Source organism: Lathyrus oleraceus, chromosome 6 (assembly GCF_024323335.1).
Source record: "Lathyrus oleraceus cultivar Zhongwan6 chromosome 6, CAAS_Psat_ZW6_1.0, whole genome shotgun sequence".
In the NCBI taxonomy this organism is placed as follows: domain Eukaryota; kingdom Viridiplantae; phylum Streptophyta; class Magnoliopsida; order Fabales; family Fabaceae; genus Lathyrus; species Lathyrus oleraceus.
Window position 1 is genome coordinate 13646543 of NC_066584.1, and position 7434 is coordinate 13653976.

The following is a 7434-nucleotide window of genomic DNA, read 5'->3' on the forward strand; positions in this document are numbered from 1 at the left end:
TCTTGTTTGGACCAAGAATGTTGTAATTGAACCCATACAATTGTGTCTGGGTCAAGAATGAGGTACGTTAACCAAGAAATGGTGATTAACCATGAATGAAGGGTATTTTAACCATAAAATGGTAATCAACCATGAATGAGGTGTCTAAACCAATAGGTGTTGTGTTGGGTCCAAAGGGAATGGTGTTTTGGATGTTAATTATTATGGATTTTAGTTTGAGGAGGGAGGTTGAAAGTTATTTTGATTTTAATCAAACTAAAGTCTATGAATGGAGGTGAATACCTTGAATAACTGGGTCATGTGTCCCATATCCAAATATATTCAGAATAAGGATATGAACACTCCTTATTATTCCTTCCCCACTTCTTAAGGCTCGTGGCGCATAATTCACATCATAATTAACAAGTGTTTTGTGATTTAAAAAAAGGTGAGTTTTATTTTAAAGGGATGAGACAAGATATGTTTGAGAGAATGGGATGAAGCTTAGTGTTGGTTCTAGGTGTTGGCAGCAATTTTGGTAAAACCAAGAGTTTTCACAAGAAATCACATGTGATGTCTTAACATAAGATGTCTTGTACCTGCTGGATGTTGAAAATATAATTATGCAGGATTGTTTCAGGATGTCATACCCGATGTCATGACATCTGATACTATGTACCTGCTAGATATTTAAAATGGAATTATGCAGGATTGTTCCAGGATGTCAGACCCGATGTCATGACATCTGTATACAGAACATTCAGTCTGAATGTTATGTATTATGTGAATGCATTTTTAATGGCAATCTGTGTCTGATTGATAAGTTGATCGAACACGAAATCAATCAGTAATTACAACGTGATTAACCTATTTTCCAAGGAGATCTAATCAACTGTCATAAGAAGATTTGAATGGAAAATAGTTTTAGGGTTTTATGATGTCCAAGCCCAGCTGAATGCTTCTATAAAAAGGACATGGAAAACCTGATTTGATACACAAGAAATACAGAGCGAAATATTGAGAGAGAATAAGGGTTTAAGTCTTGTGTGGTCGTGTGACTTGTAAGCCATTCAATTCATCCATAGATGATTGAATTGGTCTGATTTTTGAGTTGTAATTTGTCACTCAAAGCTTTTAAGCACGAGTGTGTGTCTACTTGATTGAAGCTGCTAAGTAAGATCAAGTGTGTGTCTTTGAAGAGTGTCTTCTTTTCATAAGTAATTCTTGTTTAATATCACTGGTGTGATTGAGGGGGGTGAGTGAGATCTCATATCTAAGAGTTCTTAGGTAGAAGTCATACGGGTAGAGATTAGGTGAAAAAGACTGTAACTTGTGTAGTTTACTGAGAGTCTTTGAACTGATTCTATTTAGTGGATTTCCTTTCTGACTTGGTAGCCCCCAGACGTAGGTGAGTTGCACCGAACTGGGTTAACAATTGCTTATGTCTCTTGCATTACTGTTCTTTTATCTTTATCCTGTTTGTATTATTCAGATATTAGTTTCGTAACATTACCTTCGACATCTCATATCTGATACCAGAATTTCACTTAGTATAGTCATGTCTTGATGTTCACCTATTTCTAGGGTTTTGAATGAGAATGGAATTATGATTTGCCTAATGGGTCAAGTGTAGGTGCAAGTCTTAAAGATCTAATTCTAATTAAGTTATCAAGGGACTTGTGATCACTTAATTGAATATAAACCCTAAGGGAGAATGAAAATTATTTTGAAAATCATGTTAAAAGTCCTAAGTCGTTAATCTAATTAGTTGATCAAAATATGTTTGATCAACTAATCAAATCAACCAGGGGATCATGCTAAAATTCAAGCTATACACATCAAACACATGGCATTGTGAAGGAAACAAATCAAAGAAAATAAAGATTAAATTCAATGATAAAAAAAAACATAATCTCTTAACTCTTATCTACCATTAATTTGAAACTAAGACTTAGACCTAATCAAAATTAAATCTAATTAAGATTTCCTAACCTAATTATCCATGCTTGTTGAAATGTCTACTTTTTAATGTGCTAGAAAGAATGGTTAAACAAAGTTGTTAATAATGATTAAGGAGTAAATTAATTTACCAGGGGGTGTCAACAATGAAGAGGGTGTGCAATTAGCGTAGAGTGCATGCCCATGCCTAATGAGGCCCAAGTTGTGGCTTTTGGTATTGTCTGAGATCAAGCCTGGGGTGTAGCAGTAAAGTACATGGGTGCATGGAAGTAAAGTGATAGGCTGGACAAGTTGGAGCCCAACTGAGGCAACTTCAGAGTGGGAAAAGGGATTGGAATCTCTCATTCACTCATTTGTCTTCCCTTCTCTTTCTCTCAACTCACCGCTGCCAGAAATCGCCTTGTCGGGCTGGAAATCGCTCCGGAGGCGACAGAGCCCAGAACCCCTTTATGTCATCATCTCTGAACTCCAATTTTCGCACTCTTTCCATTTTGTCTAACTCATTTCATCCACATGTCACCTAAAAACCCTATTTGAAGCCAAACCTTCAAGAACCCTAGAAACTCAAACTGAAATTAAACTCCCTAGGGTTGTGATCTTAGCTAGAGACCTTAGGGATTTGATTCCCTATCACTTAAGCTACGTTATGGTAACAAGAAGAGTAAGAACAAAGGTGATTTAAACATGTCCTACATATAGAGCGGAGAAGTGCTCTAGTGCTTGTTGAAGCGTTTGGAGATGAATAATGGAGTAAAGAAATCTAGTGACACTGAGATGAATAAGCGTTTATTGAACATCTACTCTTGCAATTTCTTCTTCCTTTCTTATTCTTCTTTAAGATTCTGAGATTGAAGTTAGCCCGTAGGATGATTGTGATTGTTGTAGCTTGACTAGGAATTGAGATATTGAGAGCAATTAGACTTAGCTTTACTCTTTTCAGAGCTTCAACGTGAAGCTCTAAGGGGTATTTCGAAGGAGCTTTGATGGTGATTGGGAGTGAATTAAGGGAGTTGCAGAGAATTTGGTAGATTAAGAGTGAATTGTTGATGATGATTGAAGAGAGAGAGATGCTTAAATAAGAGAATATGAAGAATGAATAGAGGGAAAATTGTGTAACCAACTCAGGTAACTTATGGAAAAAGGCAGGAGTTAGTTAGCTGTTAGGGTACTGTTAATTTGGACGTTGAATGGTAGCTAGTTTAAGTTGAAATGGGAAAAATAGTTAGTGTTATAGTTAGGATTGGCAGTGTTAGTGAGTGAAGTTAGCAAGCCAATATAATTAGTGTTTTAACAGTTAGATGTTAGCTTAATTGTTAGTTAACAAAGTTAGAATCAGTTAGTAGTAGTTAGAACAAATTAACAATTAGTCGGGCTTAGGTTAGTGAACAACTTAGCTAAAAATGGAGACATTTAACTTGGTAATGAAGAAAAGGTGTTAACAAAAATCAATTGATTAAGCTAACAGTTAAAACAATTGGTAATTAAAGCTAGTTGAATTGACTATTAGAAGTTAGTAATGGTTGTTAGGGTTATGTTAGTTTGTAACTATTAATTTGGAAATTGATATTAATAGTTAAAGTTAGCTAGATGCAAACTGATCAATGGCTTGACAGTTAGGATTAATTGTTGAAGGGTTAAAGGTTAGTTGCAAGTTAGTTTAATGTTAGTTTTGACAGTTACATTGGCTTAGTTGTTAGTTAACTCGTGGCTGATTTTGAGTGTAGGTTAATGGTGTGTGTTAGAATTTGGATAGGATCAATTTATTTAGATGTTGATTTTGGTTAACAGTTGGTTGAAAGCTTGGTTTGTTGCAAGGTTAAATAACTAGCCATACTTGTTTGACAGTTGAGGGCCTGCAACTGATTTGGTCAGTTGGAGGCAAAGCCTTGTTGGCTTGTGAATTAGATTAGAACATTTGGTTATCTAATGACAATTTTGTGCATGATGACTTTATTGTGTGTCTTATTATGTATGTGCATGTATGGATTGTCATGACTTGGTTGGTTGATTGGCAAGTAAGTATAACATATAGGCTAGAATGTATCATGGAATAATATATTTAGATGTATATGTATGCTAATAGTGTTGATATGGTTGTATGAATTGTCCCATTTTCATGACAACTGAGATTTGTATATACGCACTAAGTTGTGGATGTATGTGGGTTGTTTCTGTATGGTATGAAAGTTAGGAGGCATATTGTTGATATTGTTGTGTGAATTGCTTGGGTAAAGTTGCCTTGGTGCGCATTGTGTATGTGTTGGATGATATGTTTGAATGTCATGGCTTGTGATTGTGTATAGCATAATGTTAATGAATGCTAATGTGTTTAAATTTTGCATGGTTGCTGCAAGTTTGGCATGGTGAAAGCATAAAGTCTTGGTCATGGCATGTTTTGATGCTTGAATGGACTTTGGTCATAAAGCTTGGCTTGGTGAACTTGAACATGAACATGAAGGAGATTTGGAGCCACAAATGGAAGATCATAAGGACGAAGAAAAAGTAGTCTTAGGGTTCAGTTTGACTTTGGTCAACTGTTTGACCAAAAGTCAACAATTTACCAAAAGTCAATCTTAGATCAAATTTAGGATTTTTTGTGTAATTTACTATTTTTACCCTTTGTAATATATTCTTGTGATTTAGATGTGAATTTTGGCCTTGTATGTACAACTTGTAGCTTATTTTCCAAGAAATGCACTTTTTCCCTCCATTTGCATAATTTGAATATCTTTGGAATTTTGGATCTTTGAAATGCCTTAATCAAGAGAATAAATAGACCATCCATAAATAACATGTAAAAGCCTCACAAGGATTTGGTCAACAAAAAGTCAACCTTTCATTGTTGACTTTGTTGACCAAAAGTCAACATTGTGTGAATGACTCCAAACTTCTTTTGTTCATGATGTATTCCAACACAATCAGAATGTCTTGACCAAAATTAGGGATCCCAACACTTAAGCCAAGTAAAATCAATACTCAAGGTTAACTGTGCCCAAAAAAGTCAACTGTAGCACAGTGGTCCCACAAGCTAGCTTCACAAATACACACCATAAAAACCCTAATCCAAGAAGATTGATAGTATCCTTTGCATAATCCAATATCTTGTATCATAAGTAATAGGAATCCTTTGAATAAATGATGTTACATGTTAATGCAAATGTAGATGAATGATCCTGCAATTGATGATTAACATAGGTGTATGCTGATGAATCATGGTCTATGAACCAAATGAAGTGAAAATAGGTTGAACAATTTTTAGGGTATGACACTTATAATTCGAGTAAGGGGTTTTAGGGTGTTACATAATACCATAGCTGAGAGCGACTAGAACTATGTAGACGAGTACATCATGTGGTTCTTCAAGGTGTCACATTCATGTATGGAGCATGTTGTTCTTGGAGATCCATTAAGTTCAGCTCATCATGAGATACTAGAGGAGGAGCATGCCAGGTTAGATCATGCTCATGATATGTTGCCTAGATGTCGTTGTATTGTAAAGATTACATAGGCAAGTATTGACATGGGTATCTTTCTTGATGGTTCTGAGGCGAGGGAGGTCCTATATGCCATTATGTTGGAGGCACGAGAGGAACTAATGTACTAGAGACAACATCGGAGGAGAGGGGGGGGGGGGGGGGGGGGGAGCAGAGGAGGCTGAGGAACTCTAGTCTAACATACGCAATAGTTGATAGTATTTGTAGTTTGGATTATTGTTAGGTTGTTTTTTATTTTGACTTATTTCGACTTCATTGTATATTTTGACTTTATTGTGTATGTCATGATAACTTATTTTGACTCTAGATTTATATGTCATTTTTTGTATATCGGTTGTATGGTTTAACGCTCATCATATATAACATTTATAAATCGTCATTTTCATATGAGTAACCAGAAAACTAACTTAACTTGCACTATTTTGACTTTTTATGGGGGTGCAACTCCGTAAATCCTAAACGGAGATGCATCTCCGATTCAATAAATGTTTAAAATGGGCCTTTCAGAGAGGAATGAATGGATGTGTCTTGAAATATTTCAGAGAAACATATATGGATCAGTTGTAACGCTTTGACTTAAGACAAGAATGCGTCCGAAAATGCATATCTAAAAATTGAGAGGCATTTTAAATTTTACATATGATTTTTTTTCACCCTATTGTGTACGACAAGAATGCGTCCAAAAATGCATATCTAAAAATTGAGAGGCATTTTAATAATTTATACGGATTGGGTCTAAACACTAGCGAAACGAGTGAACCTGATTTGGTTTTTGGGTATTGACATGAAAATTTTAACAAAATTTTAATATTATATTATTACATTATAAAACTTAGATTTAACATTGGCATGAAAATTCAAGCGGATATTATTTTTCCAATTTCACACAATGAATAATTAGTAAAAGTCAAATCAAATATTTTAAATTCAAGTTTTTCAATTAGTAAAAAAGCCCAAATTTCATTTTGAAAATTTAAATTAACTCATTATTAGGCACTAATGGCTTAGTTTTAAATGGTAAACTATAAAACCAAATTGAGATAGGATTACCCATGCAATTATAAACCATACCTAATTTAAATACTAATTGGCCAATACAAATTAAAAATTAAATAAAAGTAAATTAACATTTGCAAATGACTCATTAACATTTTTGGGTATTGACATGAAAATTTTAACAAAATTTTAATATTATATTATTACATTATAAAACTTAGATTTAACACTGGCATGAAAATTCAAGCGGATATTATTTTTCCAATTCACACAATGAATAATTAGTAAAAGTCAAATCAAATATTTTAAATTCAAGTTTTTCAATTAGTAAAAAAGCCCAAATTTCATTTTGAAAATTTAAATTAACTCATTATTAGGCACTAATGGCTTAGTTTTAAATGGTAAACTATAAAACCAAATTGAGATAGGATTACCCATGCAATTATAAACCATACCTAATTTAAATACTAATTGGCCAATACAAATTAAAAATTAAATAAAAGTAAATTAACATTTGCAAATGACTCATTAACATTTGAATTGTTCGTCAATTTTAAATTAATGACCCTTGATCAATTTTGGGGATAATAGACACTCTTCATGAATATGGAAAAAAATTGTAACATTTATACAAGTAGTTAATTCAAAAATCAAATCATCACACAACCATATATTTTAAATTAAAATGAAATCATATATTAAAATGAAAACATATAATTGTATATCATATATTTTTAATAAGAATCAACAAGAGTAGTTAAGATTGATCGACTCATTTGAGTACGAGTTAGTTCACACATCGAGAGATAGTAGATTCAACTTCCGTTGTCAATGAGATAAAACATTATTTTAGAAAAGAGTAATGTTTGAATAGTTACACGAATATAGATCAGAATAGAGAGTAACGCAAAAACTTTGTTTATGTAATTCGAACAAATTGCCTTCTGAGACTATAGACATGAGCTCATCTCAAAATATATTAAATCTTGAATGAAGAAAATTTTGA